Source organism: Rhinolophus sinicus, linkage group LG06 (genome assembly GCF_036562045.2).
Source record: "Rhinolophus sinicus isolate RSC01 linkage group LG06, ASM3656204v1, whole genome shotgun sequence".
In the NCBI taxonomy this organism is placed as follows: Eukaryota; Metazoa; Chordata; class Mammalia; order Chiroptera; family Rhinolophidae; genus Rhinolophus; species Rhinolophus sinicus.
Window position 1 is genome coordinate 123,406,166 of NC_133756.1, and position 18,745 is coordinate 123,424,910.

The 18,745-nt window shown below is 37.8% G+C and overlaps 1 protein-coding gene across 2 annotated transcripts in view; it reads left to right on the plus strand.

Annotated features, from left to right (window-relative positions):
* Window positions 1-1,741: 1,741 nt before the first annotated feature.
* The window catches only part of ZNF215 (zinc finger protein 215), a 105,017-nt gene continuing 88,013 nt past the window's right edge, over window positions 1,742-18,745 (plus strand). The window contains exon 1 of one of the 2 annotated variants that reach the window (XM_074335924.1): window positions 1,742-1,856. The gene's annotated coding sequence lies outside the window, so the exon portion shown is untranslated. The remainder of the gene's footprint in view (window positions 1,857-18,745) is intronic. The other variant, XM_019728013.2, reaches the window with a different exon arrangement.

Genomic DNA, 18,745 nt, shown 5'->3' on the forward strand with positions numbered 1-18,745 from the left:
GTCATTTGGGTTGACTAATGCATAGTAACAGTCATACAACCTGTGACATAAATGAAAGAAAACTTATTTCCTTTAAAAACTGAAAAACTGTTTCCTTCACAAAACACGGGTAGTTCCCAGAATGTGGTGACTTCAGTAGCTTGTAAGCTTCTCACTTACTATTATTCATCTAGCATCTGCTGCACAGTCATTAATTGCCTGGTATCTAGCCTGAGGCTGGTGTTTTCATTTAGAAATATATGTCAGTATCTGTGCTTTCTTACCCTGTTGACTCTACCATTTTCCTACTGAGGTCAGTTATAATGTTTTTATATAAATCAAAGATCATTCCAATTATGTGATATGACTTCCCTTTTACTTAATGGCAAGCAAAGAGGAAGTGGTAAGGTGAACTTTTGAATGGTCATAAGGCAGCAGCATGTCTGAAAGTAGCAGCTATTTATTTAAACATAGCTTCTCAGTGCAGGGCCAGTTTTTTTCCCTCGTATAGATTCATGCTAACCCACATAGTTTGAAGACAATACACATAGTGAATCTAGTATTACACACATTTTTTTCTGCCATGAAGAATCATTCTGTACATAATACATTCAATTCAGCAATGACATCATCACATGGAATGAAGCATTGGATACCCAGAACAGGCCATGGACACTGAAGCTGGAGCAGCCAGAAGTCAGCTTGACTTTCATCAGGGCCTTCTCATTTTCTCTGGCTCATGCCATCCTTCACCCATAATCACTTTGTAGATGCCTTAAGAAAAGATCATGAAGTGAGAGTTGAATTCCAAGTTGAAATTACTCCCAGTTAAAGATAAAGTGCTCCCATAATCTTCTCATTTTGTGAAAAAAAAAGGTTTAGATATGGCTAGCAGCATTATCTTAATATGACAAAATCCCTACAAATGGCTCAATGGCAGGTGTGTGTGATGAGTCAGGGGATATATGTAAGTCTGGCAAATGAAGCACAAAGTAATAGAATATGTGTGTGTCATGGGACTTCTGCCAGGAGATGTGGAGATCCACTGGGGGAAATGGGAAGGATAATGATGGTCCCCAGCTGCTTCGTGGCTCACAGGCCCTGAAGCCAGGGATGAGAATTGGTAATGTTTCTACATAACAATAGAGTGTTGGCTCAGTTCACTTCATACCTGGAGTTAGACCTTTAGTTGAAGATAAGGGAGAAGACAGCAGTGGATTTCCTTCCAAGGGAGGGGAAGTACACATACTGAATATTGGTGAAAAGCTAGTTAGGTTTCCAGTGCTGCTTCTGCCGTAACAGGGTTCTAGTAGTAGTTAGAAAAATCTAAAGGGGCAATTTCATCTTACAGAACAAGCTCCATTTTCTGGGATTGCTTATTATATCAGCATTCTCTTTCACTTTCCCCAAAAAGAACTTAATGGGTACTGGCAAAATCAAACCTGAAGAAGAGGGGAGAGCATGTCTGAGGGGGGAACACCTGTGGTATATTAGTGTCACTGGGGTGTCTGACCTGACAGTTCTGATGTAGGCAGGTTGCTTCTCAATCCTAGTTCCCTCAAGCCAGCAATTGTCTTTGGAGGGTAACAGTGTGTGATGTATGAAAGGTGTTTGCTGCAATATGGGATCGCACACACTATTGTTTATGCCAGTAGCTCCCCCATGTGCAATTAAATTGATTATAGCAGTGTTTTGGGACTCTACAGAAAACAAGGTTCCACACCAGAGCTTCAAGGTGTCATTGATTTTTTTTTTCTCACAGGAAACTGTAAAGTCTAGCATATTGACAAGTCCAAGATCTATGGATGGCTGTAGATGATGTTGGCATGGGATGAGTCTGACAAGCAGCGGTGGAGTTTAGAGTTTAGAACTGAAAGGTAATATCTCTGTTGATAATTGATTAGTGAATTAATAATGCAATTGTAAATGAGGGTTCTGTTCAATATTTTAACATATTGATATAATATATAAATATAATTTATAATACAATATCAAAAGAACTGTTTTGAGGCAAGCAAGCTGCAACCACTTTTCCTTTATATTTCCAAGTGATCCTTTATCATTCTTCCAAGTAGGAAGGACATTTTAAGAGATTATTTTATTGTTTTAGATTATGTTTTATTTTTATCTCCATTAAATGTATTGGGGTGAATTGGTTAGTAAAATTATATAGGTTTCAAGTGTACATTTCTATAACATATAGATGATATATTAAAGAGATTATCTTCCTCATCCTTTCCTAAATTCTTCACTGGATCAGAGAATCAAGGCTCAATGGCAAAAGTAAGGCATGATGAGACCTCGTCATCACAGAGCCTAGACAGTTGACACGAGGCCAGACTTAGGCAGCACCACGAACTATGGAAGTCGGGAGACTGAATGCAGCTGCAATAGCTGTCTGCATAGTTCGACGTCTTATCTGGCATAACATTGTTCGAGTTCATTTGTGCTTCCATTTGTATAAGAATATCCAGTTGGATAGATGCATCAGCAGGAAATCAATCCTTGGTCCATTGCTCTGAAGCCAGACAGGAGACACTAATTCAAAGTCTTTACATTGCTGTACATCAAGAATAAGCAAGGAATAACATGGCTGGAGCTGAGCTCATAGGGAAGGAGATTAGAGAGAGTTAGGGAAGGTAAGAGGGTCATGGGCAAATGGCTGGGACTTAGGGCTGGAGTCTGATATCTCTGGGAAGGATTGAAGTACTAGTCCTAGAACTGCCCTTTGGAGTAGAGATGTCAAAACAGAAAGTCAGCCCACCTGGGAGGGCCATCGTTGCATAGGGGGAAGTCAAAGACTGAAAACATATAATGGCTTGTTTTCACACATAAGACACTACATCTAGCTGGTGGTATAGGAAAATGTGGTCAGATCAGCTGTGGCTGGACCACTGGTTCATAAACTGCCAAGTGTAACTTGATTTCAAGACCACTGGGTGACAGTAAATTTTCTATTCATGAATTTCCACCCAGATTAGATATGAAACTGGGTTTACCCTGAACATAGAGGAAGATCCATGGGCTGTGAGGCACAAGGAAGAACTGGCAAAATTAAATAAGAAATAGCTTTATTTTAGATACAGTGTAGAGAATACACAAGAGGATCAATTTTAAAAAGTCTGCAACATCAATAGCCAAATAATCACTTGCTTAAGTCAGTTCTTTTGAAACTGTGATTTATAACACATTAGTGAATAATAAATATATTTAATGAGTAGCCATCAGCATTTATTAAAACTGAAATAGAAAAGAAAATAACATCTCTTGTAATCATATAATTTTAGTTTTCGGAAAACATTCATTTCCATTTTATTTGTTTGTGTGTATTATAAGTGTAAACTGTATTACATTGTAAACTGTATTCCTTAGAGATGGTCATTTTCAAATCTTTATAAAGAATACTGTTATAAGTTAAAAGTACTTAAGAACAAAAATAGAATAATCAATCACTGCCCCAGTTTTCCATTAATTTTGATACGATGGGTGGGCCAAGGATGAAGCCTAAGAAACATTAATGTCTAAGAAGAAAAATTGCCAGTGAGTGAGGCAAGGAAGGGCAAGAACAAAGGAACAGATACATTTTTCAGTAGAACCAGGAGAATGTGGTCTTGTGGAAGCCAAGGAAGAGAAAGTTTCAAAGAGACATCCACTGTCAGATGTAGCCCAGAGATTCAGAAAATATGAATAGAATAAAAGTGCATGGATTTTAGAGGTAAAGATATCATTGGCAAGTCTGGGTACAGAGGTTTCAGTAGATGCTGAGAGAAGAGGCCAGACTGCTGTGATTTGAAAAGAGGAGGTGGAGAAGCTGAGATAGTGGGTATAAATTACACTTTTATAGTTTTAAATAAAAAGGTAGAAAGATTGGTAATTAGCAAGAGGGGAGGAGGAAAGCAAGGTAGCCTTTTATGTTTTTATTATTTTCAGGATAGGAGGTGAGTTTAGCACATTTATAAAATGAGAAGAAGGATCCAGTAGAGAGAGGTTGAAGTTAAAGGAGATAAAGATTGAACAAGTTCCAGGAGAAGTCAGGACAAATGTGTTCAAGAAGAGTAATTGAGAAGTTTTCCTTGGCGAGAGTTATGGGAACTTTATCTTCTTAGACTGGAAGCAAGGAGATAAGGAAGGATATGAACATTTATTAATTAAAATAAGGAGGAAGAAGATCAGGGGAAGCTATTACAGTAAGCCAGACCTGGTGGATGTTCAAGTGATTACATCTGACCTCAATATTCTCAGGTAAGAAAGAAACATGATTATCTGCTAAGGGTGTGGAAGCTAGGCTTGAGAAGAGAGAGAAGTTTTGATGCTTGGTGGGGAGAATAGGTGATATTGCTAACTAAGTAAAAATAAAAGGATTTCTTGATGGAATTGAGGGATTTGCTGTGGTTGAAGGGCAGGAAATCTGTTTTTTCGGGTTGGGGGAGGGAGTTATGTCCAGATATCCTCTCTTTCATCAGGTATAGAATCAGAAAAGATGGGTTACTGATTTGAATTGGAGATTTGTAAAAGAGATGGTGTGAGAGATTGGGGTGCAAGGCAACAGAGAATTAGTGAGAGAACATTCAAAACCCAACCACGGAGTTCAGGCTGGGTAAGGATAAAGAATGGTCTAGAGAGGACTGAGTAAAAGGAAATAATAGAAGGATCAAGGAACATATAGTGTTGTTTTTAGTTTTTATTTTTTGAGGTTGAAAAATTGTATGTGAGAGCTAATGTATGTGAGAATTGGAAGAGCAGTAGATTATAATTAAAGAGTTAAACATGTGCTTCAAATTCAGAGGTGGAACAGTAATGGGGACAAAATGAATAGTGAATCCACTGGAATGGGTGGCTTACATTGTATACATATGTTATTTGAGCTTAAAAAATATGGAACTAAGATGGGTCATTTCCATGGATACTGAAATCATCTAAGACAATGACAGAACAAGGCAGTTAAAAGACTATGATCTAAATGCCAAAGCCTTGAAAGGGTGTGAAGGAATGACCAGGGTGGTGGGAGATAAAAATGACAAGGAATGAAATATCCTCAAGGAGTAGAAAATGTTATATGAGAATAGAGATGTGGTGGTTTAGAAAGTGTTCCTGGGGGACAAGGAGAATGCCAAGCCCACCTCTCAACCCACAGGTACCGTATTTCCCCCAAAATAAGACTGGGTCTTATGTTAATTTTTGTTCCAAAAGATGCATTAGGGCTTATTTTCAGGGGATGTCTTATTTTTCATATACAACAATCTACATTTATTCATTTATTCATGTACAAAATCTACATTTATTCAAATACAATCATGTTGTCTTCTGGAACATCATCATAACTCTCCAAACCCCAAATTCCGGCTTGAATTTCTTGCGACTCCATTTCCTGTAGAACCATTGGCTCCAATCTCTCATGTCCAGCAACAGAACTCTCCTTAAATGAGCACTTCTTGTCCATGTAGCCTGCTCGTAGTGCATTGGCAACACAGCTGTCAGTGATTTTATCCCATGAATCCTTCACCCAAGTCACGACCTCTTGCAGGCTACGCTTCACAAAATTTCCACGCTGATTTCTCTCCATTCTATTTTCAATGTAGTCATTGATTTCCATGTGCAAATGGTCCTTGAATGGCTTGTTTATTGCAATATCAAGAGTCTGGAGATAGGCAGTCATTCCTGCGGAATCATTATTTGATCTATTCTTCTCTCTGCAAGGAAGTTCTTCATGTCTTTAGGTGAGTGCTGGCTGAATCCCAGACTAGCAGACCTCTTTGGCCACTATGCAAAACAAATGCCAGCATTAAATCGACCCACTTTCTTATAACTGCTTGTATGCCCCAGGCTTTTTCGGTTTCAAGAACATAAATGCCTGAAACATGTTCAACCTTATCTTTCTTGCCCTTAGTGATGATTAGAGGTGGGGCTTTCTTTCCATCCAGATGATTTGTCAAAATACAGGTAACACGTGCACTTTCATATCCAGTGGAGGGAATGTAGATTGACAAGGCACCCCTTTGATCAATTGTCGTTTGAGATCCTTGGTCCATAAACACTGCAGTTTCATCCATAGCAATCATGTTGGAGAGTTGGTATTCAGAAAAGTTGCCATCAACAAAGGACTTGAATGCAAGTGCACGTTTAATAACTTCAGTATCTTCCAGCTTGAACAGTGTTGTCGATCTTAGAGACAGTTCATATCGCTGAAGGAAGCCATCCAGCCAGCGTTGTGATGCTTTGAATTCTTCTGGGGGTATTTCTAACTGGTGCCATTGCAAGGGCAAATGCTTGACTATCAGCTCTGTACACAACCAAAGCCTTTGCTCTCCTGTCAGCAATCCATTCACAGATGATGTCTTCCAGCTCAGGAAATAATGGTTGCTGACCTGATCCACACTTGCGCTTCTTAGCATTTCCCTCATCCACCTGTTGACTGAGGTTATTGTACTCTGCTTGCCATTTTTGGACCATTTGGAGATCCCACTTCTTTTTCTGTGCAGGAAACTGTAAGATTCTTGCCCTGAGAGTCCCCACGATTCTTGTATTCGACGGAATACCTCTTTCTTTTGCACTCATCTTGTCTGGGGTCAAAATATTATTCCCTTTAAATCTACCATTAAATCAAGTGTTAATTGAAGACTTACAAGACAGGAGTGGCAACAAAAATGATGACAGTTAAGAATGATGGTCCACACAAAAACGATGAAAAATTGCAGGCATCAAAATTCAGAAAACGTTTCTTTACTTCACAGGAGTGCATTAAGTACATCTGTTACAACACATGACATATTGAATTATGAATATTCATATTAGACACAACCACCTCCATTCGTTATCAAGTGAGCACGGTATTCATGCGTTGTGTCTATACTCTGATTGGTCATTCAGCAACAAGTCTCGAGTTCATCTGTTTTCATAGGCGTTTACCTCTCATTCCAAGATGCCCACTTGGGTATTTATAAATACTTATAATTTATATTATCATTTACTTTAAGTATTAACGTCAATAATCTTTATTTGTATTTATATATTATTTTAGAATTCAATACGTCCGTTGTGTGTTGCAACGGACGTGCTAAATGCGTCCATCTGACTGACAGTCTCAACTGGGGCTTATTTTTGGGGTAGGGCTTATATTACGAGCATCCTGAAAAAATCATGCTAGGTCTTATTTTCCAGTTAGGTCTGATTTTTGAGGAAATACTGTAAGTAGGTGTTGAAGAGTGGTCAGAACTCACCAAAGAGGGCAATAGAAGGACAGGTTTCTTAGGGAATAGTCAAGATTTTGTTTAGTTAAGGAAGTGGAAGGACTATATTGTAGATTAAGGATATAGGAATGTTTGTGTAAGAAGGACCAAGGATTTCAGAGAACATAAAGTAAGGGTAAGAGAGTGAGGGCGGGTGCACAGTGGGAAGTTGGGTCATAAGAGAGGAAACAGAGAGATGTGAAAAGAAGAGTAGCTGAAACGATAGCCATTTACAATCAAAAGGGTGACCAAGGATTAGGAGTGTGAAGCCTGGTGAGTTAGGTGACATTGAGTTCATGAGTTTCTATTAATTTGAGCTCCCAAATTATGTCTTATCTCTTCCATGATCCTGTCAATTTCCTTGGATATTACCCACACCTGGATTACTACAGTGTCCTCCTAATTGATCCCTCTGGATTCAGTCTTATTTCCTGTAATCCATTTTCCACACTGTGGTGTTATGGAAAAAAATTTTAAGAACAGACATAAAAATATTAATATTACAACTCTTATGCCATTCTTCTTTAACATAGTTTAAACTACCCTCAAGACCAGCTCCAATCTTCTTGTCATACTGTACAACATAGATTACGATCTGGCCAGGCTGACCTTTCCGCCCTTGTTTCTTTTCTTTTTTTTCTTTTTTAAATTTCTGTATATCACATTGTGTGTTCACCATCCAGAGTCAATTCTCCTTCCATCACCATATATTTGACCCCCTTTACCCTCTTCTACTACCTCCCTCCCCTCTTACCCTCTGGTAAACGCTTTGTTTTTCCTCCTTTGTTCCAGTTTTAATTTTTTAAATAATTTTTTAAATAATTTTCTCATTCAATATTTGTTGAACTACTATGTGCTAGATTTCAAATGCTAAATTACACAGCAGTGAAAAAATAGACAACTATCTCTTATAACATGGATCTTACATTTTGGTGAGTGGGGAGAGAGAAAACAAGAAATAAAATATTAAAACTTGTTATATATTACGTGGTTTAAAGTGGTTTGCAGCCAAAAAAATAAAAAAAATAAAAAGCAAGGGAAGGGGAATAGAGAATATGGGAAGGAGTTGTAAATTTAAATAGGGTGGTTAGATCAGACCTTAATGAGAAGGTGACAATGAGCAAAACTTGAAGAACATTCTATAGAGAAAAAATAACCACTTAAAGGTTCTGTGGTGGTACCGAGGAGAGCAGCAAGGAGACCAATGGAGCTGGGAACAGAGTGGGTGAACTGGGATGTGTTAGGAGATGAGGTCAGAGAAGTAAGTGGAGTAAACATATTGACCCATTGTAAAGATTTTAGCTATTACTCTAAGTGAGTAAAAGAGGGAGCTATAAGAGGGCATTAAGTGGAGAATCAAAATAATGGTTTTTCATTTAAGGGGATTCCTCTGGTTACTCTGTTAAAGACTTAAGAGGGACAAGAAAAGAAGCAAAGAGACCAGATTATATTGCAATGATCCAAGAGGGAACCAATGGCTTGGATCAGAGGGGTGGCAGTGGAAGAACTGTTAAGTGATATGATCCTGGACATATTTTGAAAAAGGATGTGTGTGTTTATAAACGTTAGTATATAAATGTTAGTATTGTCATGTTGGTTCTCTTCAGTTAAGCCAGGTAATTAGAACTCTATACTGATTTCAGTCAATTAAAATTTTCCTCTGATACTGAGATTCTTTTATGAATTCAACAAATAATTACTTCCTACTATGTGCCAGGTACTGTACTAGGCATAGTGGACCCAATGGTAGAAAATACATAGTTTCTTTACTCTATATTGTAATGAGTAAGATATTGAGAACCGTACAGATAGCTTATATGAGTATCTGAATTCAGAAGGTCTTAGACAATCCAGAGTTTGCTAAGGAGGTGGATTTCTGAAGACTTCACAATGGCACCCCACTAGATACAGAGGGTGCCAATGCACTTCAAGTGTGAGGAAAGGAACTCAGGAAGAAGATAATTGTTACCCTCCCTAGATGGCCCTAAAGAAATCCCTATCTTCTATAACTTGTGGCTAAGATTTCTGAAAACCAAACCCAGAATATCACTCTGCAATTGGCTGAATTATACTTCAAATTAAATTCCAAAGTTCCCAAGGTGTCTTTTCTTAAAGTGAAGGCATTAATTGGGAAAGAATAGGATCCTGAAAATTATATTGGGGACATACAGATAGATCCCAATGACTCTGGGGTCATGGAACCTTAAGTACTGATAAGTTTCTTTACCAATAGAAACATTACCAATAGCTCTTTTACCTCTGCCTGAGAGGTTAGCCCTCCTTTGCCAGAAGAACCTGTAATGGCCTCCCCTGAGGTCATTGCCTTTCAAAGTACTGCTGATAATCCTTAGAGGCTACCATCACCATCTCTCTTGCCTTCTAAACCTGTAAGTAGGCCCATGTCCCAGCAGACTCCAAAAGGTGGGGTACAAAGTGTGACCCCTGAGATGTGTTACGTATCATTCAAACAACAACCTGATTTTTTCCAATGTATACAAACAGAAATTTGGAAAATGTGTGGGAATAATTCTTATAGGTGTGGAATCATGGTGGAAGGAAAAAAATGTTGTATCAGGCTGAATTTATTGATATGAGAATTTACAGAGATCCTGGATTCAGAGGTTAGAACAGGCTCTAAAGGTAGTTTAGTTGGTTGGCTGAAACATGGACCCAAAGGTGGTCTACTACCTAAATAAAATTGAAATGTCTTGGATTTTTTTGACATAGTTTGAGGAGAATGGGTGTCAATTCTTTTTGAATGTTTGGTAAAATTCACCTGTGAAGCCATGTGGTCCAGGACTTTTGTATGTTTGGAGCTTGTTGATTAATTTTTAAATTTCATTAGTAGTAATCAGTCTGTTCAGATTTTCTGTTTCTTCTTGATTCAGCCTTGGAAGATTGCATGCTTCTAGGAATTTATCCATTTCTTTCAGACTGTCCAATTTGTTGGCATATACGAGTAGTTGCTCATAGTATTTTTTTGAACCATTTTGTATTTCTGTGGTGTCCGTTGTCACTTTTCCTCATTCATTTCTGATTTTATTTATTTGGGTCCTCTCTCTTTTTTTCTTGATGAGTCTGGTTAAAGGTCAATTTTGTTTATCTTTTAAAAAAACAAGCTCTTCATTTTGTTGATCTTTTGTATTATATTTTTAGTCTCTATTTCATTTATTTCTGCTCTGATCTTTATTATTTCCTTTCTTGTACTCACTTCGGGCTTTGTTTGCTGTTCTTTTTCTAGTTCCTTTAAGTGCAAAGTTAGATCGTTTACTTGAGATTTTTCTTGTTTCTTGAGGAGGGCATGTATTGCTATGAATTTCTCACTTAGGACTACTTTCCCTGTGTCCCATAGATTTTGGGTCATGTGTTTTCATTTTCATTCATCTCAGGTGTCTTTGTATTTATTCCTTGATGTCATTGTTGAGCCACTCATTATTTAGTAGCATGTTATTTAACTTCTATGTATTAGTGTGCTTTTCAGTTGTTTTTTTCTTGTAATTGTTTTCTAGTTTTATACAATTGTGGTCAGAACATGCTTGATATGATTTCAGTCTTCTTAAATTTATTGAGATTTGTTCTGTGGTTTAACATTTGGTCTATTTTGGAAAATGTTCCATGTACACTTGAAAAGAATGTATAGTCTTCTGCTTTGGGATGAAATGCTCTAAAAATATCAATTCCATATGGTCTAGTGTATCATTTAAGACCACTGTTTCCGTGTTGATTTTCTTTCTGGAGAATCTGTCCATTGATGTCAGTGGGGTGTTACAGTCCCCTACTATGATTGTGTTACTGTTGGTTTCTGTGTTTTTGTAAGTCAATATTTGCTTTATATATTTAGGTGCACCTATGTTGGATGCATAAATGTTTACTAGGGTGATGTCCTCTTGTTGGATTGATCCCTTTACTATTCTGTAATGTCCTTCTTTGTCTCTTATCATAGTATTTGTTTTAAAGTCTATTTTGTCCAATACAACTATTGCTACCCCAGCTTTTTTCTGGTTTCCATTTGCATAAAATATATTTTTCCATCAATTTACTTCCAATCTATATTTGTCTTTTGATATGAGGTGGGTCTCTTGTAGACAGAATATCCATGGGTCTTGTTTTCTTATCCATTCAGCTACCGTATGTCTTTTGATTGGAGCATTTAATCCATTCACATTTAATGTAGTTATTGATAGGTACATAATTGCCATTTTATTATTCATATTTTTTATCTTTGTTTTCTCCTCTCTTGTGCTTAAAGAAGTACTTTCAACAATTTTTATAATACTGACACGATGGTAATGAATTCCTTTCACTTTTTTTTGTCTGGGAAGCTCTTTATCTGTCTTTTGACTCTAAATGATAGCTATGCTGAGTAGAGTAGTCTTGGTTGTAGGTATTTACTTTTCATCACTTTGAATATTTCCTGCCACTCTCTTCTGGACTGCAAAGTTTCTGTTGAGAAATTAGCTGATAGTCTTCTGGGAGCTACCTTGTGAGTAACTAGTTGTCTTTCTTTTTCTGCTTTTAGGATTCTCTTTTTGTCTTTAAACTTTGCCATTGTAATTATGATGTGTCTTGATGTGAGCCTGTTAGGATTCATCTTGTTTGGGACTCTCTGCACGTTCTGGTCTTGTATGTCTATTTTCTTCACCAGGTTAGGGTGAAAACTTTCAGTCATTATTTCTTCACATAGGTTCTCGATCCCCTGCTACCTCTTTTCTCCTCCTGGTACCCCTATGATGCGAATGTTGTTATGCTTGATGTTGTTCCACAGGTCCTTTAAACTATCTCCATTGTTTTTTATTCTTTTTTCTTTTTGCTGTTCTGATTGGATGTTTTCCTCTATCTTGTCTTCTAAATCACTGATTTGATCCTCTATTTCATCTAATCTGCTGTTGATTCCTTCTAGTGTATTCTTCATTTCAGTTATTGTATTCTTTATTTCTGACTGATTCTTTTTTGTGGTTTCTATGTCCTTCTTTATGCTTACTATCTCTTTGTTGAAATTCTCACTAAGTTCCTTAAACATACTTATAACCATTGTTTTAAACTCTGTCTCTGGTAGGTTGGTAGCCTCCATTTCATTTAGTTCTATTTCTGGAGGTTTCTCCTGTTCTTTTATTTTGGACATGTTTCTTTGTTTCCTCATTCTGGTTGCCCTCTGTGTTTGCTTCTATGTATTAGGTAGATTTCCTATGTCTTTCAGTCTTTGCTGGGTGGTCTTATGTATTTTGTGTCTTGTGTGGTCCAATGATGCAGTCTCCCTGATCTCCTTTGTGTGTGTTCCAGGAGTGTCCCTTGAGTATATTATATGTGTTCTCCTATTGTAGTTGAGCCTTGGTTGCTTTTGGCACTTCCTTAGGTGTGTGGGCTGGGCTTGTTCACCCAGTGTTGAGAGTGCCTCCAGTGATGCAGCACTAGCTGGGAGAGTGAGGTCCTAAGGAATCACAAGGTTTTGCTGGTGGTTTTCACAAGGTTAATGCAGATTCAGTTCTTGTACCAGTGCCTGGCCTGTGACCACTTTGTGAAATGTTCTAAGAACACCACAGCCAGCCTCCACTCACCGCAGGCTTGCAGATCTCTGAAAACTGCCCAAGAGAGGCTATGGCACAAGTTATGACTCATTGCCCACCACCAAAATTTCCTCAGGCAGCTGTGGGTTGTCCCCTGCTGCAAAAGGATCCCACAGTTTGTGGGGCAGCGCTGGCCACCCAGGTGCCAAGAGTGTCCCCTGGCAATACAGGTGTGGGGGGGCAGGGTTCCAGGGAGCTATGGAGTGTGGACGATTGTTTATAAAAAGTTAACAAAGTTTCAGTTCTTGTACCATCGTTGGGCCTGTGACCACTTCACAAAAATGCGCTGAGAACACCACAGCTATACACCATTCTCCTTAGGCCCACAGGTCCCTGAAAGCCTCCCAAGAGAGGCTACAGAACAGGTTGTGGCTCATTCCCCACCACCAAACGTTTTGTAGGCAGCCATGGGCCAGCCACTGTTGTAAAAGTCTTCTGAAGCTTTTGAGGTAGGGCCAACACTGGGAATGCTTTGGGTTAAGCAATACTAGCTGTGTGTGGTGGGTACCAAAGTGGTGCACTAACATGAATTTTCCAGACCAATATGGTCTCAGAGTTGGCCCTTTGGGGGAAGGTTCAACATAGAAAAGATGGGGCCCTCCTGCAGGTCACACATAAGGCAGGCTCCACACAGAGAAATGGCTGTTGTCCCTCCAACCCTCTCTCAAAGCCACACAACTCAGTCTTTCCCTGTATGTCTCCGGCACCTCTCAATTTGCCGCCCTTCCACTGGAGACTAAGTGAGTATTTGCAAGCAAGTAAGCCTGTGTGGGCCTTTTAAGAAAGTGTGTGGCTTTCCAGCCACCTTCCGTCTCACTGGGATGAACAAATTACACACTGATTTTCATAGCCTAATATTGTGGAAACTCCTCGTCCCCACACAGGACCTTTGGGCTGAGGAGCCCAGTAGGGGGCTGGGACTCCTTCCTCTTTTGGCGGGACCTCCACCACTGAGGTGTCCCTCCCAGTGTTGAACCACTATCTATGGGTTTGGGGTCAGCCTGTTTCATGTCTCCACCCTCCCTACCATTCTCGATATAGCCTCTTCTTTATATCCTTAGTTACAGAGGTTTTGTTCAGCTAATCTTTAAATGATTCTTGAGGTTGATTGTTCTATAACTTATTTGTAATTTTGGTATGATCCTGGGATGCAATAGACATAGCATTTACCTAATCCGCCATCTTATAAAATGTTATTAATATTTCCATTTTTCAAACAAGAAAATCAAGGCTAAAAATAAATAATAATTTTCCCAGAGAGATTGTATTAGTTAGTGTTCTGTTATAGATAATGGAATTCACCTTAGTTTAAGCAAAAAGAGAATTTGGTTCTTGTAAAATCATGGAGAGGGCTTGAGTAGGGGGCTTTATTTAGGCTGAAACCCAGGAAAAATTTTCAGCTCCCCCAAACCTCCTTGTCTTGACCACAATAGAGAAAGTTGTTGCTGTGGTTGCTGCTTCCTCTCCAGGGCCAATGAACCAGAATCTGCTGGACATAATCCACATCAGCTACCTGAATGCCCCACCCTCTGCCTCCCTCTGCATATGACTTATGTGTCAATCAATGTCTCACATATGTGCATCAGACAGGAGCCTAAACATAAATGAAGCCTGAGAATTATAATGTTAAGCTTTCCAGCCTCAGCATGTTAGAAAGTATTGAAATGGATACGAAGAACTAATCCATGATATTTCCCTTAATCTAAAAATTGGAAGTTAAGCGAAATAAGTCAGACAGAAAAAGTTGAGAACCATATGACTTCACTCGTATGTGGGATATAAAACTGAAAACAACAAACAAAAAAACAAAAACTTATAGACACAGACAACAATTTAGTGATTACCAGAGGGTAAGGGAGGGTGATAGAAAAGGATAAAGAGGGTCAAATATATGGTAATTGAAGGAGAACTGACTGGGTTGTGAACACACATTGTAATATACAGATGATGTTTTATAGAATTATAGACTTGAAGCCTGTGTAATTTTGCTAACCAATGTCATCCCAAATTTGGAAGATTAGAGAGAACAGAATATTTGAAATTGGAAGTATGCACCAAAATTTGGAAAGTATGGGCACTGTGGCTGTCAATTGAAAGTATGACATACATTCACACAGGGGTTTATCCATCAAATATGTATTGACCATTGAATACATAATAAGTAGAAATAACTTTTAGTAACTGAGAGTCATAAAGAGATGTCTATGCTATAAGAAACTTGCAATCTAGTATGAGAAATAATATGTGAATTTGAATCATTATCAAATATAAGGTGGAGTCTGGAAGAGTGTTATAATCAATATATTGTCACACTAAAAAGGAGCTAACCACAGCTAGAGATCCTTCTTCCTGATAGATGTGGCAATAAATCAGCACAAGCTGCAGTTTGGAAAAAAAATGGCAAAACATCATGGAAGACTTGAGACTCCAGCTGAATTTTGAAGATATTATGAGCAATTCTGCTTATCTTGTATTTTGTTGAATAATTTAGAAAAGTATATGTCAAACGCTGTTCCAGATGCATTCATATGTATTCATTTTTATGTAATCTTCATAAGAACTTTTGAAGGTAGATATTATGACCCACATTTCGGAAACTGAAACTCAAAAAAACCTGAAGTTCTCTTTCCATCACCATGTATTGGACCCCATATGCCCTCTTCTAGAGGCCCTCTCCCCCTTTACCCTCTAGTAACCCCTAAATTATTGTCTATGTCTATGAGTTTTTGTTCCTTCATTTGTTTGTCTTCACCTTTTGTTGTTATCAGTTTTATATATCCCATATCAGTGAAATCATATGGTTCTCTACGTTTTCTGTCTGACTTATTTCACTTAGCATTATAATCTCAAGATCCATCCATGTTGTCGCAAATGGTACTATTTAATCTTTCTTTTAAATTAAAGTTTATTGGGGTGACAATTGTTAGTAAAATTGTATAGATTTCAGGTGTACAATTCTGTAATACATCATCTATATCTCACATTGTGTGTTCACCACCCAGAGTCAGTTCTCTTTCCATCACCATATATTGGACCCCGTATGCCCTCTTCTAGAGGCCCTCTCCCCCCTTACTCTCTAGTAATCCCTAAACTATTGTCTATGTCTATGATTTTTTGTTCCTTCATTTGTCTTCACCTTTTGTTGTTATCAGTTTTATATACCCCATATCAGTGAAATCATATGGTTCTCTACTATTTCTGTCTGACTTATTTCACTTAGCATTATAATCTCAAGATCCATCCATGTTGTCGCAAATGATACTATTTCATCTTTTTTTAAAATTAAAGTTTATTGGGGTGACAATTGTTAGTAAAGTTACATAGATTTCAGGTGTACAATTCTGTGATACATCATCTGTATATCACATTGTGTGTTCACCACCCAGAGTCAGTTCTCCTTCCATCACCACATATTTGATCCCCTTTACCCTCATTTACCACCCCCCACCCCCCTTACCCTCTGGTAACCACTAAACTATTGTCTGTGTCTATGAGTTTTTGTTTCTCATTTGTTTGTCTTGTTCTTTTGTTGTTTTTGGTTTATATAACACATATCAGTGAAATCATATAGTTCTCTGCTTTTTCTGTCTGACTTATTTCGTTTGACATCATAATCTCAAGATCCATCTATTGTCACAAATGGTCCTATTTCATCTTTTCTTACTGCCAAATAGTATTCCATTGTGTATATATACCAGAACTTCTTTATCCATTCGTCTATCGAAGGACATTTTGGTTGTTTCCATGTCTTGGCCACTGTAAATAAAGCTGCAATGAACGTTGAAGCACACTTGTCTTTATGGATAAATGTTTTCAGATTTTTTTGGGTAGATACCCAGGAGAGGGATTACTGGGTCATATGGTAATTCTATTTGTAGTTTTTTGAGGAGCCGCCACACTGCCTTCCATAACGGCTACACCAGTCTGCAGTCCCACCAACAGTGGATGAGGGTTCCTTTTTCTCCACTGTCTCTCCAACACTTGTTACTATTTGTCTTGTTGATGACAGCCATTCTAACTGGGGTGAGGTGATATCTCATTGTGGTTTTGATTTGCATTTCTCTGATGATTAGTGATGTTGAGAATTTTTTCATATGTCTATTTGCCATTTGTATGTCCTTTTGGAGAAATGTCTCTCCAGGTCCTCTGCCCATTTTTCAATTAGGTTGTTTGTTTTTTTGGTGTTGAGTGGCATGAGTTCCTGTATATTTTGATATTATCCCCTTATCGGAGGCACTGTCTGCAAAAACCTTCTCCCATTCAGTGGATTGCCTCTTTATTTTGTCGGCGGTTTCTTTTGCTGTGCAGAAACTTTTAAGTTTGATATAGTCCCATTCATTTATTTTAGCTTTTACTTCCCTTCCTTTGGAGTCAAATTCATAAAATGCTCTTTGAACCCAACGTCCATAACTTTAGTACATATGTTTTCTTCTATGCAGTTTATTGTGTCAGGTCTTATGCTTAAGTCTTTGATCCATTTTGAATTAATTTTGGTACATGGTGACAGATAGCAGTCCAGTTTCATTCTTTTGCCAGTGGCTTTCCAATTCTGCCAGCACCATTTATTGAAGAGGCTGTGTTTTCTCCATTGTATGTTTTTTGCCTCTTTGTCGAAAATTATCTGTCCGTATTTATGTGGTTTTATTTCTGGGTTCTCAATTCTATTCCATTGGTCTATGTGTCTGTTCTTCTGCCAATACCATGCTGTTTTGATTATTGTAGCCCTGTAGTACAAGCCAAAGTCAGGAAGTGTGATACCTCCATTATTGTTCTTTTTTCTTAAGATTGCTTTGGCTATTCAGGGTCTTTTGTGGTTCCAAATAAATCTGATGATTTTCTGTTCTATTTCTTTAAAAAATGTCATTGGGATTTTGATGGGGATTGCATTAAATCTGTATTTTGCTTTGGGTAATATGGCCATTTTAACTATGTTGATTCTTCCAATCCATGAGCACGGAATGTATTTCCATTTCTTTGTGTCTTCTTCAATTTCTTTTAAGAATGTCATAGTTTTCAGCATGTAGGTCTTTCACATCCTTGCTTAAGTTTATTCCTAGGTATTTTATTCTTTTTGTTGCAATTGCAAAAGGAATTGTGTTTTTTTTTTATTTCTTTTTCTGAGATATCATTGTTAGTATATAGGAATGCAATGGACTTTTGTACGTTGATTTTGTAGCCCACAACTTTACTGTATTCGTTGATTGTTTCTAATAGCTTTTTGGTGGCGTCTTTAGGATTTTCTATATATAGCATCATATCATCTGCAAAGAGTGATAATTTAACTTCTTCATTCCCAATTTGGATGCCTTTTATTTCTTTCTCTTGCCTGATTGCTCTGGTAAGGACTTCCAAGACTATGTTGAAAAGCAGAGATGATAGGGGGAAGCCCTGTCCTGTTCCTGAATGGAAAGCAAGGGGCTTCAGTTTTTTACATTAATTATGATATTAGCTGAGGGTTTGTCATATATGGCCTTTATTATATTAAGGTCTTTTCCTTTTATACCTATTTTATTAGGTGCTTTAATCATAAATGGATGTTGTATCTTGTCAAATGCCTTTTCTGCATCAGTAGATATAATCATATGATTTTTGTCCTTTATTTTATGTGATGTATCACATTGATGGATTTGCATATGTTGAACCATCCTTGTGCCCCTGGGGTGAACCCCACTTGGTCGTGATGTATAATATTTTTAATGCATTATTGCATTTGATTTGCTAGAATTTTGTTTAGAATTTTTGCATCTGTATTCATCAGAGATATTGGTCTGTAGTTTTCTTTTTTGTGTGTTATCCTTACCAAGTTTTGGTATCAGGGTAATGTTGGCCTCATAAAATGAGTTAGCGAGTATTGTCTCTTCTTCAATTTTTTGGAAGAGTTTGAGTAGGACCTGTATTAGATCCTCAATACCTGAGTTTAAATTTGCTGAATGTGTTAGCTCAGACATCTCAGAATCAATTCAATTTAGCAGTGGC